The sequence below is a fragment of the Aquarana catesbeiana genome, linkage group LG08 (genome assembly GCF_042186555.1).
Source record: "Aquarana catesbeiana isolate 2022-GZ linkage group LG08, ASM4218655v1, whole genome shotgun sequence".
Taxonomy (NCBI): domain Eukaryota; kingdom Metazoa; phylum Chordata; class Amphibia; order Anura; family Ranidae; genus Aquarana; species Aquarana catesbeiana.
Window position 1 is genome coordinate 185,598,201 of NC_133331.1, and position 16,475 is coordinate 185,614,675.

Sequence of the window (16,475 nt, forward strand, 5' to 3'; positions counted from 1 at the left end):
TCAGTGGCAGAAATATGGGAGGGGGTTGCATTCAAGGCAAATGTTTAGTATGAATTATTAGCCTGTGTGGGGGTCTGAGAGAAAAATCAAGGGCGGAATGTGTTGCGTTTGATATAAAATATATTGCTGATTTTTCTAGCAGTCTGTAGCATAGAGACATAAATCAGGTTACTGTTTAGTTTGTTTGAGGATGCTTCTCAAATGAATGCCTTGGCAACAAGTACACAGGCTGTCCTCAAACAATGGGAACTGTTGACAGTTGGAACAGTCGGTTGTTAAGGTAAACAAGTCTGTAACTGTTGTCAACAAAAGCCCAAATAAAAGCGAGAAGCAGAGATTGAAAGACAGGACTTATCATGCCTTAAACACAAAGGACAGTCTGTAACCAGCCAGAAGCCATTGAAGAAAAAGACACTTGCGCCTGATTTCCAGCAACTGCTTAAGAAGTCTGAGTCCTAGTTGTCAACGGAGATCACAAACACACAGTAATCGGAGTTAAGTAACTTTTAAGCATATTTCTACTGTTACAGACCATAGTTTCTGCTTATTTGCTAAGCATCTTGGTTGATATATCTGTCAGTCTTGATTTGTATTCCTAATATTGTAATAGTTTTATATGTAAAGCATTTTTGTATAGAAAAATCACATTTACATACTGAAGAGGTCTCAGCTTCTTTGCTCATACTGCAACATAACTTTGCTAGATAGATGCAAGCATAACAACTATGCCCTCCCCTTCCCTTATATACCTGATAAAAGCTTGGTGAGCTGTCATTCATTTATAAGTACTATTGAGATCGGCTATGTCAGCAGGAGGCAGGCATTATGATAGATTAACAATGAGGGACTTTTTTGGTATTTTTTTTATTAAGGACTTGTCAAAGGTTTGGGTGCCTGTTTCTAGGTTACATTTTTTTCTGTGAATGAGTATGGGTACTAGGTACCCCTTGCTCATGCACTTAGGGGGAAGTATCTGGGGGATCCTTATTTTTAAACCACCAGCCCAGAGTTGTGGGACTAAGGAGGCACACATACTCATCCCCCACCCCCTTACTTGGCCAGCCAGGCTGTACATTCAGATTAAGGGATTAAGGTATGGATTTTTAGGGGGATCTCACACTTTTTTGGGGTTTTTTTTGCAAGAGGTACCCCCTTTAAAATCTTTACCAGACTTAAAGGGTTTGCTATGGATTTTGAGGGGGACTCTAAACAAATGGTTTCTTTTTTTTTTCGTTCTTGCTGTAAGATGTATTAAAACAAAAGTGATATTTATAAAGAAAAAAATTTTACACGTTAACCACACGTTAACCCCCTTCCTGCCCAGGCCAATTTTCAGCTTTCAGTGCTCTCACACTTTGAATGTCAATTACTCAGAAAGGCTACTTTCACACTGAGGTGGTTTTCAGGCGCTTTAGTGCTAGAAATAGCCTCTGGAAAGCGCCTTAAAACCGCCACCCATTCATTGCAGTGTGTCTTTTCGCACTGGGGCAGTGTGTTTGCGGGACATTACAAAAAGTCCTGCAAGCAGCATCTTTGGGGCGGTGTGGGAGCACTGTATTTAGTGTTCCCAAAATGCCCTGCCCATTGCAATGGGCAGCATATTGAAAGCGCCACAAAACTGAAGTTTTTACCCTGTTTTAGGGGTAAAAAATGCCCCGCTAGCGGTCAAAAATTGGTGCAAAAGTGCCGCTAAAACAGCGCCAAAAAAACTAGCGGCGCTTTAGTGTAACGACCGGTGCTGCCAGTTTGAAAGTACTCTAATACCGATATGAAATTTTTATCATTTTTGTCACACAAATAGAGCTTTCTTGTGGTGGTATTTAATCACCACTGTTTTTTTTTTTTTTTGTGCTATAAATGAAAAATTGTGTTTCTCTTATACAATTTAGCAAATAAGTAATTTTTCTTCATAAATTTTGATCATGACTTTGGAAAACATATCCCAAATCAGTGTATATTATTTGGTCTGTGTGAAAGTTAGAGTGTCTACAAGCTATGTTACCAATCATTGAAAATTGATCACACCTGATGTACTGACAATCTCAATTCTTGAGGTCCTAACATGCCAGGACACACATACCCCCCAAATTTTTGGCAAGTAGATATTCCAAAATATTTAGTAAGAGGCATGGTAAGTTTTTTGAAGTTATAATTTTTTTTCACAATTCTTTAGAAAATCAAGTTTTTTTCACAAAATTGTCATATTTAAAAGTTATTTCTCACACACGGCATAGGTATACTTGCAACTACACCCCAAAACACATTTTGCTACTCCTCCTAAGTATGGCGATACCACATGTGTGAGACTTTTATACAGCCTGGCCACATAGAGAGGCTCAACATCCAAGTAGCACCGTCAGGGGTATTAGTGACATAAATTACACATCTAATTTCTTGACTACTGTAGCACTACCCCCATAGGGGCTGCAAGTGACAGGGTTCCCCATTGTTGCACAGCAAGTCACATAGCATCTTCAACTTGCATACAGACACAGAAAATAGTCCTTGAGCTTTGTATTTGTTGTTTTATTGAGGGGATAATAACTTGGATGGGGGTTAGGAATTTTGGGATGCCCAACTTGACAGTAACAAAAACCAGGGACAACCTCCCTTCCTCCCACCTGGCTGCCTCTTTACCAGCCCACCTGGCTGCTTCTTCACCAGTTTACCTGACTGACACTCTTCCCCAGTCTACCTAACTGACACTCTGGAGATCTCCCAGGGCAAGGTTTGATGAAGACCTTGCACACTTCAAGAGAGACCTGTCCCTGCACTGTGCTGTTAGTACTCACACTGTCATTTCCTTGCTCCCACTGCCAGCCAGGAAAGCCTCCCTCCAACTTCTTCTGTGGTAGGATCCTCCCAGGCCAGCCACCTGAGCCCTGGATCATGGTAAAACTCCTTCTTGGCACTGCATCTCCATTTTCCACTTGACAGCCCCCGCTAGCATGAGCCAATAATATTGAAGGGCTCACTTAGTCCCCTGCCAGGCCCACCACCTGGGGATTGGTTAAGTCCCCATAAATATGCAGGACAACCATTCCTAGCCTCCGCCCACTAATTTCTATAATATTTTCCAACACTCTAGAACCAAGGAGAGGCACCAGAAAGCTGCCTGGATGAGTTATCCAGTCCTGAACTTTTATGAACCCTCACCCAGATTCCATGGACTTGGGCTTAGCCGTGAGCCAAACTATAATTTACCTACACTATCACTAGTAGCACACTAGAGGGTGTTACTCTATCTATTACACTTTTGAATGCCCTGAAACACCCACAAAATGACCCCATTTTGAGAAGCAAACACCCCAACGTATATTCTATTTTATGAGGCATAATAAGTCTTTTGAACATATTTATATATATATATATATATATATATATATATATATATTTTTTTTTATACAAAGTTGTCAATTTTTTTTTGTAATTGTATGTTTATTGAATTTTTTCAACAAAACAAGGGAAAATCAAGCATAAAACAGGAAAATATCACCAGTATTTTATACAGAGAAAATAAGGCATCTTTTAACAAACACTGTCATAATTAAAAGAAAGAGGAAAAACAAGAATCTTTACATCTCATATATATGATAATAGTAGGTAAAATAATAATAAGATTTAGGCTAGGCATTCGAATATAAAAAAAATAGATGTCTGAAGGACCATTGGTAACAATTTAGGGTAATGGTTCAGGATTAAAAGAGGAGTTGTCCCAAGGCTCCCATACCTTTGAGAATTGAGGTAAAGAATCATGTATCACCGCTGTCATACGTTCCATTCTACGTATCTGTGCAATAGCCAAGATCAATTGGGATTGTGTGGGAAAGTTGGGAGATAACCAATGGGTAGGTATAACTCTCTTTGTGGCTAAAAGAATATATGACATCAACTTATCGGCATGGTTAGATAATCCAGGGACTGGGAGGCCCAACAAATAATGAGCTGGATCTTTTGGGATGTCCATCTGCAGCACAGACTGAAGCATTGATTGGACCGAGGACCAGAATGGTAAAATTAACGGGCACTCCCAGAAGATATGGTAATGTGTTCCTATAGCTCTTGAGCATCTCCAGCAATTCTGGTATAAAGAGGGGTCATATTTATGGATAACCTCTGGGGTTCTATACCAGAACATGAGGACTTTATAAGCTGTCTCTCTCTGCTCCACGCATCTAGAAAATTTTAGATATGGAAGTCCAGATCTTCTGCCATTGAGGGAGAGATAAAGGGTTTAGAAGTACCTTGGTCCATTTTCGCATGTATACATGAGAGTCTAGCGTGGGGGGATTTGAGTCATGGAGGATTTTATATATAGAAGAAATGAGACCAGGTTGATATGGGCTTGAGTACATAAAATTTTGAAGGCGTTGGGTTTTTCTAAGACCAAGGTAGGTGATATAGAATGGAAGTAGTGTTTAAATTGAAGGTAAGAAAAAAAAACTTTTTGGGTATATCAAATTTGTTTTGGAGATCTGGGAAGGAAAATAATTTGCAAGTTACAGGATGTACTAGGTGACGAAGCTGAAAAATGCCCGCCTGAGACCAAGGATATACATTATCATAGGAAAGGCTGTCCGGAACATTTGGGTTAAAAAGAACATTTAAGAGAGGTGGGCATGGAGAAGAGAGAGAGAACCTTTTATTACATTTTTTCCATATGGAAAGAGTGAATAGCATTGGTCCTAGACAGATATGTCTGAGCTGAGATATGGAAGAAGTCAAATCGGTCCAGAGCATTGAACAAGGATGTACAGGGCTAGTAACACTCATTTCTAATTCTGATCATCTACTCGTTGCAAAGCATGAAGACCAAGAGACGGTCGCTGTGAGGTGGGTAGCATAGTAGTATTTAATAATATCGGGCGCTCCCAGCCCTCCCTAAGAGCGAGGGGCAAATATCACTGTGTTAGTAATCCTATGCGCTTCATTACCCCAAATAAATTTAGTGAAGGCCCATTGAATATTACGGAGTTGTAACATAGGAAGCGCAATTGGTAATGTTTCAAAAAGATATAGAAACTTTGGGAGTATAGCCATCTTGAGAACATTTATCCAAACCAGAAGAGACAGAGGGCATTCCGTCCATTTATGAAGTAGACCATGTGTTTCTGATATTAGGGAGGGAAAGTTAGCCTGGTATAGAGTGGTATAAGAGGCCGTCAAGTGCACACCCAGATACTTAAGGGAGACAGAGCACCAATGATAGGGGAAGTTGTTTTGTAATGTGACAAGAAGTGTGGGGGGAATATGTATTGGAAGAGCTTCCGTTTTGGCCGTATTAACTTTATAGCCAGAAAGTTTACTGAATATATCTAATAACGCGTGAAGATTTGGGAGAGGAATATTTGATTTCGTTAAAGTAAGCAATATGTCGTCTGCAAAAAGAGACAATTTGTACTCTCTCTGTCGCAGGGAGACCCCACCTATATCCAGGTGTACACAAATGGCCTCAGCTAGGGGTTCCAGGCATAATATAAACAATAAGGGAGAAAGAGGGCACCCTTGTCTAGTGCCATTGCTATGCGAAAAGGATGAGGACATAAAAGACGCTAATTGTACTTGGGATGTGGGGCGGGAATATAAGGCCTGAAGAGCTGATATGAATGAGCCTATGAACCCAAAGCGTGCAAGTGTGGCAAACATGTATGACCAACCGAGTCTGTCGAATGCTTCTTGAGCATCTAAGCTCAAGATAAGGGCAGAGCGGGATGTTTTGTCAAGTAGATTTATCAGGTCAATGGTGCATCTAGTGTTGTTGCCTGCATGTCTGCCCGAGACAAAGCCTACCTGGTCATTATGAATAAGGCTAGGTATTATAGAGGAGAGTCTGTTGGCTAAGATTTTTGTAAAAATTTTATAATCTGAATTAAGTAGGGCTATGGGTCTGTAATTATCTGGTAATGGTGGGGATTTGCCAGGTTTCCGTAGAACTATAATGTGGGCATGTAAAAATTGCAGTGGGGAAACATTGCCCTTCTGTAGAGAAGTAAAAAGATCTATTAAATATGGGCTTAGAATTGGAAGAAAGGTTTTGTAACAGATATAAGGTAGACCGTCTGGTCCCGGGGACTTATGTAAAGGTAACTCTTTGATAACCTTAGCTAGTTCATCTGGCATAATAGCAGCGTTAAGAGTGGCTACTTGAGATGATGTTATTTTGGGCAGTTTCAAAGGGTCATAGAAGGAATTAAAGTCATCTTGGGAGAATAAGTGATTGGGGTCTTTATTTAAGCAATTATATAGCTTTTCATAGGAAATCCCAAAGACTTTTGACATTGTTTGTGGGCAGTGTGTTGGGGTTCCATCAGCTTGGATGAGGAATTCAGGGTATGAGTGAAATGGGCGTGGTTTAGGTTTATTTACTAGCATCCTATGAGGTTTGTTAGCAAATTCGTAGAATTTCTGTTTAGCCCAGAGTAGGGACTTGGAGCATTTGCTCATATCAATAGATTTTAACTGTTCACGTAAGGATGTGACCGTGTGCAGGCGCGCCACCGTAGGGGAGGCTAGTAGCAGACCGTCTGCTTTTCGTAGCTTGAAGATAATATTGAGTCTCTGAGCTGTAGAATCTTTCTTTAAGCGAGAGCCTGCTGAGATACATAAGCCCCTAAAGAATGCTTTATGGGCCTCCCATAGGGTGGACACATCCGCCACAGAGCCGCTATTCAATTGGAAGAATTCGATTAAATTTTGGGACAGTTGGGCTTCAGTGATAGGGTTTCGAAGAAGAGAATCATTAAGTTTTCAATGGCAGGTTCTAGGTATAGCTGTTGATAAGGTGAGATCAAGCTGGACAGAGGCATGATCTGACCAAGTTATAGGATTTAATTCTGAGGCTACTGAGGATGTTAGTAGAGGGGCTGTGACAAAAAGATAGTCTAGTCTGGAATACATCTTATGTGGGGGGGGGAGAAAATTGTTTGTGTGTGGGGTGTTTGATTCTCCAGATATCTAGTAAGTTACGAGACCTGATGAGTCTACGGAAGGAAGCGGATTGGCGTTCTACTTTAGCTGGAGGGGTGGGAGTGAATAGTGTGCGTCTGTCTCTCCTGGGGGACAAGGTCATGTTGAAATCTCCCCCAACGATCATAAAGGGCTGAGGGCTGAGCAAATTTGCCGAGTTTCCCAAATACATCAGTGAGCAATTGAATTTGACCTGAAGTGGGGGCATAAATATTGATCAAAGTGAAAGAGCGTGAGAGATAATCACAGTCCAGGAAAATATACCTACCCCAAGGGTCCATAAATGAGGATTTTACTCTTAAGGGGCAGGATTTTCTAACCAATATGGCAACACCTGCTTTGCCAGAGGGATCTGAAGCTATAAATGAAACAGGAAAATGTTTTGCAGCGAACTTAAAGGATCCCCCTGAGCGGAAGTGTGTCTCCTGGACTAAGATTATATCTGCATTTGAGGATTTGAACTCCTACAAGGCTAACCAGCGCTTATGAAGAGAGGTCAAACCCTTCACATTATAAATAAGAACTCAAAAGGCCATCATGGTGAAGTATGGTTAAGCTATGGTGACCATAGAGGAAAAACAGCATCCCTAAAAACATAAACAAACAAAATGAGCATGAAAGTCCATGGTGTATCCTGTGAAAGGAAGATTTGAAATAGTACTTAACATTAGTGAGGAATGACAATGCTAAAAATTGTGAACAAAACAAACAAAAAGTGAAAAATAGGTAAAAAAAGGACCTATAAAAACAAAAAAGATTTGAAATGTAGCCTGGGGGGTAAAACCCACCCAGGAATCCACAGCCGTGGCCATGGATCAAAAGGAGACACATAAGGGGCTCCAACTTATCTGGAGTGATCCCCGCCGTCTTCCTGACAAAATTTTAAGATACTTAGTAGAAAAACTGAACTATAGTCCACAGAGAAGAAAAGACATCCCATGCATATGGATGTAAACTCCCCCAAACCAGGGGGGGAATTCAGTGGGGCAAGAGCCGAAGCCAAGGTGAACTCACTGCAGGAAAGACATCTTTCAGGTTGGGAGTCTGGGGAACGGGTGTCGTTTGGGTGTAGAGAAGGTCTTCTGCGATTTCTGGCGAGCAGGGGTCCAAATCCGGCTTGGTATGGATGTGCGTTTAGGTGTCGTCGGGAGTGGTGTGGGGTCTTCGTCAGGCATCGGTGGAAGACCAAGATTGCGTATGAATGCTTCACTCTCCTGAAGATCCCTCATGGAGTATTGGACACCATCTTTTGAGGCGGATAAGCGAAAAGGAAATCCCCAGCGATATGGGAGATGATGATTTTGTAAGTGTGTGGTCACTGGGCAAAAGCTACGGCGTTTAGCGAGGGTTATAGGAGACAAGTCGCTAAAGATTTGTATTTTGGCCCCCTTGAATTCCAGCCAAGATCTGTTGCGAGTGGCCACAATCAAAGCTTCCTAGCTGTCGTAGTAATGGAAGCGTACTATAATGTCCCTTGGGTTTGCTCCTGCAGGGGTTTAGGAGCTAGTGACCTATGTGTTCTATCTAATCTCCAGTCTATGTCCGGTATCTGAGGGACCATGGTGTTAAAGAGATTTAGTAGATATGGTCTGATCTCTCCATCGCCTATAGCTTCAGGGACACCTCTAATACGCAAATTTTGGCGACGCTCTCTGTTTTCCAAATCCTCTTGCTGGGACTTGAGCTGTGAGATTGATTGTTTTAAGCCAGCATTGTCTTCTTCCAAGACATGAATGTACTGTATCAAGTCATCAAATTTAGTGTCCAGAACGTCAGTGCGCTCACCAATATGTGCAATCTCCCCTCTCAGCTCGTGTACAAGCTTCCCCATCTCCTTAGAGATATTGCTGGTTAAATCCTGTAGGAGAGCATGTAGCTTATTATCCAATATGTCCACTGTGACAGCTGACATTTCTGCAGATGGGGTGGACAAAAAAATCTGTGGAATGTCTCTTACCTCACCACGATTGTCTGCAGGTGCCGTCGCAGTACCGGGCATAGTCGGTGCTGGGGATTCGGCCTGCTCAGGAAACGATCTAGTGTCTGTATAGGCCGCAGATCCGGTGTGTGGGAATGAGCAGATTGCTTCAGCCCGTATTTCACCATGGGATGTCTGGGTATGTTAGTGGTCAGTTGTGGAATCTCATGTGGTTGATGCAATGATCATTTATCTGGCGGCAATAGAAAGCGGCAGGGATCAGGACAGAGAGATTACATACCCTCTGTCATTGAGTGCCCCACATGTGCCCCCAGGGATAGCATCTGCGTGGTAGAGAACACAGAGGGGGGGCCTGAGGAAGTTTGTAGGTGTTTGAAAGAATCCTGAGGGTCTAGGGGGATGTAGACCAGGCCTGGAGGAAGTATTAGAAATGTGAGGTTCGTGGGTGACACCCCCCAGCTAGGACCAGGTGCTGTAGAGTAGTAATGTTTCTGTAGATATTCAGCACTCCGATCCACCTCTCGTGGTGTGTGTGAGGAAAGCAAGGCATTCAGGAGGCTGAAATTAGTAGTAGGCCCGGAATCCGGGTGTAGCAAGATGGCCACTGATCTCTGGGACTAGGCCGAAGCCGCGGCCTATCCTAAAATGTCTGCCGCACGGGGGGGGGGGAGGTTGGCGTCCCATCTGGGCCACTGCTCTCTCGGGGGGGTTGGCAGTGTGCCGCCGCTATGGAGATAATCTGTCCCTGTCAGGGGGAGCTGGCACAAGGGAAGGAGTGTGGGATGCTCCCCATACAGCACTATACCTGACAGAGGGGAGAGTGACCGAAACCGTAGGCTCTAAGATGGTGATGGGAGCAGGCCACGATCGATCGTCTGGTGTCTCCCGGTGTTCCCCCACTGCTGTATGCCCATTCCGTTTCCTGGTGTGTAGGCAGCCGCTCGTCCCCAGTAATGCGGCACTCGAGAGCGGAGGATCCTGGAAGTACCACAGGCCTCAAGATGGCAGCAGCGGACTTATTGACAGGGCCGACTGAAGGCTGAAAACCTGAGCGAGCAGATGTCCAGGATAAATAATACAGTTCTAGGAACGCTCAAGGGATCCCCAGGGTCAAGGATGTGTAGTTTGGAGGTTGCTAGTGAAAGCCTTGGCTCCGGATGGCAATGGATAGCAGCAGGGCCAGCGGAGCCTCACAGCAACACATCTTCCTCCATTCGCATCCAGACACGCCCCCCCAAGTTGTCGGTTTTTAAGATTTTTCTAACAAATAGCATGCAACGAGTCAGAAGGAGCAGGGTGACGTCCTGTTTGTCTAGCAGAACATCGCTATTTCTAACTGTAAGTTACTACGTTGTTTAATAAATATATTATTGGATTACTACACCATGGAGACCTTTCTTTGTTGCATGTGAACTGCATATGGTGGGAAGTAAGGACCTATAAAGAAATTAGCAGCACTGGTGGAAGCTGCATTGTCTACCTGGCTGGATGTCCCTGGAAAAAAGATTTAGTGCCCTGGAGCTTGGAATCATGTTAATACAAGAGCTTTACCAGACTTGTAGGGGTCTTTGTCTAAGGTGAGAGGCTGGGGCAAACCACTAGCGCACTTCGGATGGTTGAAGCATTTGAATTTACTGGATTCCATTTTTGCACAAGCACTTTATATATGAACGTTGAGATTAAGCAAGTTTATCACATTGATTCACTACATTGTCACTTTGGAATTATTGCACTTTATGGTGTGTGAAAAAGACGCCATTTATGTTGTTATATAGTTGCACATCAAGTATTATATTTATTTATTTGTATTTACATTGTGTTTGAAGTTTCCTCACATTACACATTGAGTAAGCGCCACATTATCTATTATAGTATGTACATAGCAAGAATTACACCCCAAAATATATTCTGCTACTCCTCCTGAGTATGGCAATACCAGATGTGTGAGACTTTTTCACAGCCTGGCCACATAGAGAGGCCTAACATCCAAGTTGCACCATCAGGTGTTCTAGGGACATAAATCACACATCTAATTTCCTGACAACCTATCACATTTTGAAGGCCCTTCATATTTCTAACACATAGCATGTACATACAAAGAGTTACATCCCAAAATACATTCTGCTGAGCAAAGGGTAAACAAAAGATTATCTGTGGTTTTGGTAGTGCAGTTGTTCACAGAGGATAGCATTGTTCCAGGCAGCAAGCAGGGAAGTGGTCAGCATAGCAAAGGGAATTGTCCAGGCAGCAGGCAGGAATACTGTCTATAGTCAGCACAGGCAGCAAGCATCAATATTGTCAGCACAGCCAGAGCATTGGTCCAGGCAGCTGGCAGGGACATGGTCAGTGACAGGGAAAGGAATTGTCCAGGCAACAGGCTGGAATACTGTCCATAGTCAGTAATGGCAGCAGGCAGAGATGTCATCAGCACAGCCAAAGTATTGGTCCAGGCAGCAGGCAAAGACATGGTCAGCACAGCTAAAGTATTGTTCCTGGCAGTAGGCAGGAACATGGTCCCTAGTCAGTACAGGTAGCAGGCAGAGGTGTTGTCAGTTTGGGTGGTGGGCAGAGGTATGATCAATTAACAGGCCAGGGTAAGTACACTACAGGCAGAAATATCAAGCTTAGGACTTCAGTCAGGTAAGACCTGGGCACAGGGGTAGAGGCTTCTTCCCATCCAAATCTCTTCAAAGCCTTCGGTTTCCAGACACTAATCCGGGAACTACAAAACCCAAAGAATACCAAAAACTTAGTTTTACCTACTTGGAAAAACTATTCTCAAGCCCCTCACACATGTGAGGGTCCTGTGTTATCTTGAATCCCACTACTATAGTATCATGGCATAAGATCAGTCCAAGGCAAAATCAGGCAAAAAAGTGGTCAATTAACAGGCCAAGGTCAGTTCAGGTGCAAGGCAGAAACTTGGTTGATAGTTCAGGCGGCAAGCAGTGGCATGGTCAAATATCAGGCTAGGGCCAGTTCAGGAGCAGGCAGAGCCATGAGTGTGAATGCAAATGGCAGAAATTCAGAATTACATTCACCATATTTCACCAATATTGTAGATAAGTATGGTAACAGCAAAAATAGTCACCTATGCAGAGGCTGGTTACTCCCCCTCTGGAGCACACCCGTCATCTTTCTTTGGCCTGTTTCTCTGGCAGGGACTTTATCAAGAAAATTATGTTTGGGGAGTCTGCTCACAGCATCTGAGCGAATGCTTTCTGGTGGGCCTTCAGGGTACAAAAGTGCAGTGAAAATTTCCTCCTGAAAGCTAAGAAAGGATAAAGGTCTCTTAGTGGATTTGCGGCAGATCACATGTGAATTATAAACAACCAAATTAAAAAATAAATGGAGACTTTCTTGTACCAAAGATAGGTTCTTCTTGTAGAAAGATAGGGATGGATCATCTGATCGTTGAAGTCGACTCACCCCATGAACATATTGTATTCATGCACACATTCTGGTTTCTGGACTGGGCCATTCCTTCCAGGGATTTGCACGGAGGTGTCATTGTGACTGAAGAAAGTACGTAGATTTAGTTTGTCCCTCCACTTCAAAGCCAACCTTTCTTCATTCTCACCGACTCCCCTCTTTGTAGTCTTGTATTCACTAGCCTTTGTGGGGAGCCCTTCCTATTAGCTGTCGCAGTGCCACATGCTAGTGTTCTTCTGGTTTAGATTGCGGAAAAGGGGCAAGCTGATATAATAATTAGAGATGATAACCCTCTTCAAAGAATGGGAATACAAGCTCCAAAAATTACTTTTCCACTTGATTTAATTTAGTCCGGGCAGTCTGGGAGATGCAACTGGGTGTCCTTTCCTTAATAAACAAGGAAGGAAGAGGTGTACCCTATGGCTCTGTTGTATAACTTGTAGAGTTTCACCCCATATTGGGCTCTTTTGCTGGGGATGAACTGCTTAAAGCCCAGCCTGTCAGTGAAGTGGACAAGTGACGCATCCATGCAGATATTTTTGTCCAGGATATATAATTGGGCAAATTTCTCTGAGAAAAAATTAAGTGATGGCTGAATTTAAAATTTTTATATTTATCACATGCTGGATCATTTCAGGGAGTTATCACTAAAATTTAGGAACTGTATGATCATTAAATATCTTGTTCTTTACTTATTCTACAATTATGTTTAGAAAAAATGAAAAAAAAAAAAAAGTGAACCCAAAGGTTATCTCCCAAAACTGTTTATTGATTAGATACAAATATTACAACATTGGAGGCATGCATGTGAAAGCAGGCAGTCTCCACTATAAAATGCATGCACCCCCCATAATCCTTTACCACCCTCTAAATTCCACATCCCTAACCTCCCATGAAACCAACCCCCCAAAAAAATTGATGTGGTTATCCACCCCTAATAATTCCCTGACCCTTAATGATGTCAACTAGAGTTTACAAGCATAAGACTCTACAGGAGAGTGTACATATATATTTGAAACGCTTAGATGCTTTATATACTAGCAACATGAATGGAGCCCACTATCCTGAAGAAGTTCCAGGGGGATGGAACGAAACGTGTAGATAGACCAGACATAGGAACAGATTCTCTCCTCATCGCATGAAGCACCGCATGTCCTGGCTAAATAGCCATTTAAGAGTTCCATAGTGACTCTGAACCAAATTATTTCCAGTGGAACTTTTTCATGCGACCTTGCTGATTACCTGCCTATCGCTTTACTACAACTTCATTCCACTCTTTGCTACTCTGCATGTCTGCTGGATTGAACAGACTACACAGATCTTTGGAATAACCTCCCTCCTTCACATGAGACCATGATTCAGCATGGGAGCCGTATATGATTAGGCATTCACAGAGGAATCAGCTGTGTGGTATCAGCTACCTAACACATGGCTCTGCTGCTTCACTCTCACATATCTTTACACAGCCAGCAGATACCTGATCCTGGAAGTGGAGGCTTTGAATCTATATGAGCGGAATTGGAGGAAGAGGGACAGTGAGTAATTATTCATAAGATATTATAGACTGATCATATCGGCAGCTGCTTCAAGGGTACCCCATAATGCTGGGATCCAGCTTTTGCACTGGCCAGATCGGATGTAATGAACTGTGGATATGCTACATGTATAACATCAATTGTGTCTTTGAGCTACAGTGAATGGTCATATGAGCTTTAAGTCACGGCTCTGATATAGGGCATAGAGATTCATGGTTATCCGTTGAGTTGGGATAGGACATACACTGTCAATTTGTGGTTTAGTGATTTGAAGCAACTTTTCAGGGAATTCCATTGGCTTGGGTGCTTATTACATTCGCCCATTGTGGCTATAAGGTGTAAAGGGTGCAGGTGCAAATCAGGGGCAACATCTGGGGAGTTATCCATGGTAGTGGTCACAGTCGCGCTGTCCCAGCTCCTAGGGGAGGCTCTAGTTAACATCATTAGGGGTCAGGGAGTTATTAGGGGTGGATAACCATATTAATTTTTGTGGGGGTTTGGTTTCATGGGAGGGTAGGGATGTGGAATTTAGAGGGTGGTAAATGATTACGGGGGCACATGCATTTTATAGTGGAGACTGCCTGCTTCCATAAGCATGCCTTCGATGTTGTAATATTTGTATTTAATCAATAAACAGTTTGGAAGATAGCCTTTCGGGTGTTCACTTTTTTCTTTTTTTCTAAACAGTATATGCTTGTGAATACACTCTGCCTCCTGATGGGTGGCACCCCGACTCAATTAATATCAGGTTTCCAGTAATTTTTCTTTTTTGTTTTTTATATTATTCTACAATTATGCCCAATGTGGAAGAAACATGTCAGAGGGGCATGACTGATGGGCAGGGATTTGAGCTGGAGCCTCTTGATAAATCCTTCAAATTTCCCCAGCACAAATGCCCCCCCCCAAAAAAAATCACCCCAGTACAAATCCTCCACCCCTCAAATCTCTACATTCTCCCTTCTACTCCAAATCCCCCTCCTAGCACAAATACTCCCCCATCCGCCCTCCTAGCATGAACACCCCCCCACAATCATTTCTACTACCACAAATCCCCCCTCCGCCACCAGAAGAAAGAAAATTCTAGCAAAAATTCCCTACCCCTTTCTACCAAATCACCTCTTCTAGCACAAACCCCCCAAATCACCCCTGATTTACCACTCCTAGAAAACACACAAATTTCCCCTAGAACAATTCTTACCCCCTGTTGCCCCCCCAGATTCCTCCTCCCAACACAAATCCCCTCCCCCTCAATCTCCTTGCAGTGCCCTCCACCTCACATGATACAACAATGCCCAGAGCAGCTACCCCTCTTCAGCACATCGCCCGTGCTCCAGGAAGATGCAAGGTATTGCGAAACATGTAGGGTGGGGCGTTGTGCTGACGCCATCATTCCACATGTGACCCCAGCACGCGGGTGTTTTGTTTTTGTTTTAGTTAGTCAGATTTTTAGTATCTGTCTGTACATGTCATTTGTGGCTATCCGCTTGTTTTTATATTAATAAAGCGCTTTTGTTTTACCACTTACTACACGATCAGCATCCCCTTCCTTTTTGCTCTTCCACTCGTGGCTTTGAGCCCGAGTTTGTTTCATTTCAGAGCAAGAGTGTTACGGTGTTGGGCTTAATTCCGCATCCCTGTGAATCGCCTCTACTCACTATCTGAAGTGAACCAGAGACCAGAGACACCAGATGGTTCATCAGTCCCCCACAGAGGGTTAATCTGTCTGACTGTATGACCCTGCACTGGAAAGGGTCCACCATCTCTGGTAAGGGTTCCTATTTACAGAATCCTGCCTCCAGGTTGTGATCCATCTCTCCATCATCTACGATCCAGGGAGGTGGAGACAGGGACCTCTGAACCTTACCCGTACTGACCCCTACTGTCAAAATACATTCATCTGTGCACACATCCATTCATGTTACATCTGTGCTATACTGAGGACATTTGTTTTGTTTTTGTCTTTATTGATGCACCTTTGGTGGTGATGGACTTTTGATGTTTATTTTTAATTTACCTATTATTTATTGTTTTGTCAAACCCGTGCATGCACTTTAGGTTGACTTGTGGATTTATGAGGTGTAATGTTTCTAATTTATGATTTTTCATCGGAACAATCATAATTCTTTTGCAGTTTAGCGCAACTTTATTATTTATAAGCTACCCCTCTTGCCCACCCCTTGTCCTGGCCCTGGCTCTACCTTTCACTATATTACAACTATTGTCTGCTTGATTACATTTTGAAGATTTTTATCAACAGCGAAAGTCTATTTATATATGAAGTGCCTTCTCTGGCAATAGATAATGCTTCTCCAGTATATCATGTAGAAGATATGCAGCTACTATTGAAGTTAGAATTTAGCTATTGCCATTGTACTAACCTTACAGAACAAGTAGTGAGTCTCTCGACTATACTGTAATATTAGCCATTAAAGGACAGTTTGAGATCAGTTTGTGATTGGCTTTTATTCCTCCATACAAGTCAACGTGAAAGCAAAGTAGACATAAGAGTTTCAAATATATATGTACACTCTCCTGTAGAGTTGTATGCTTGTAAACTATTTATGTATCATATGGATTGAAATGCATGACTCATGTAGCGCTTT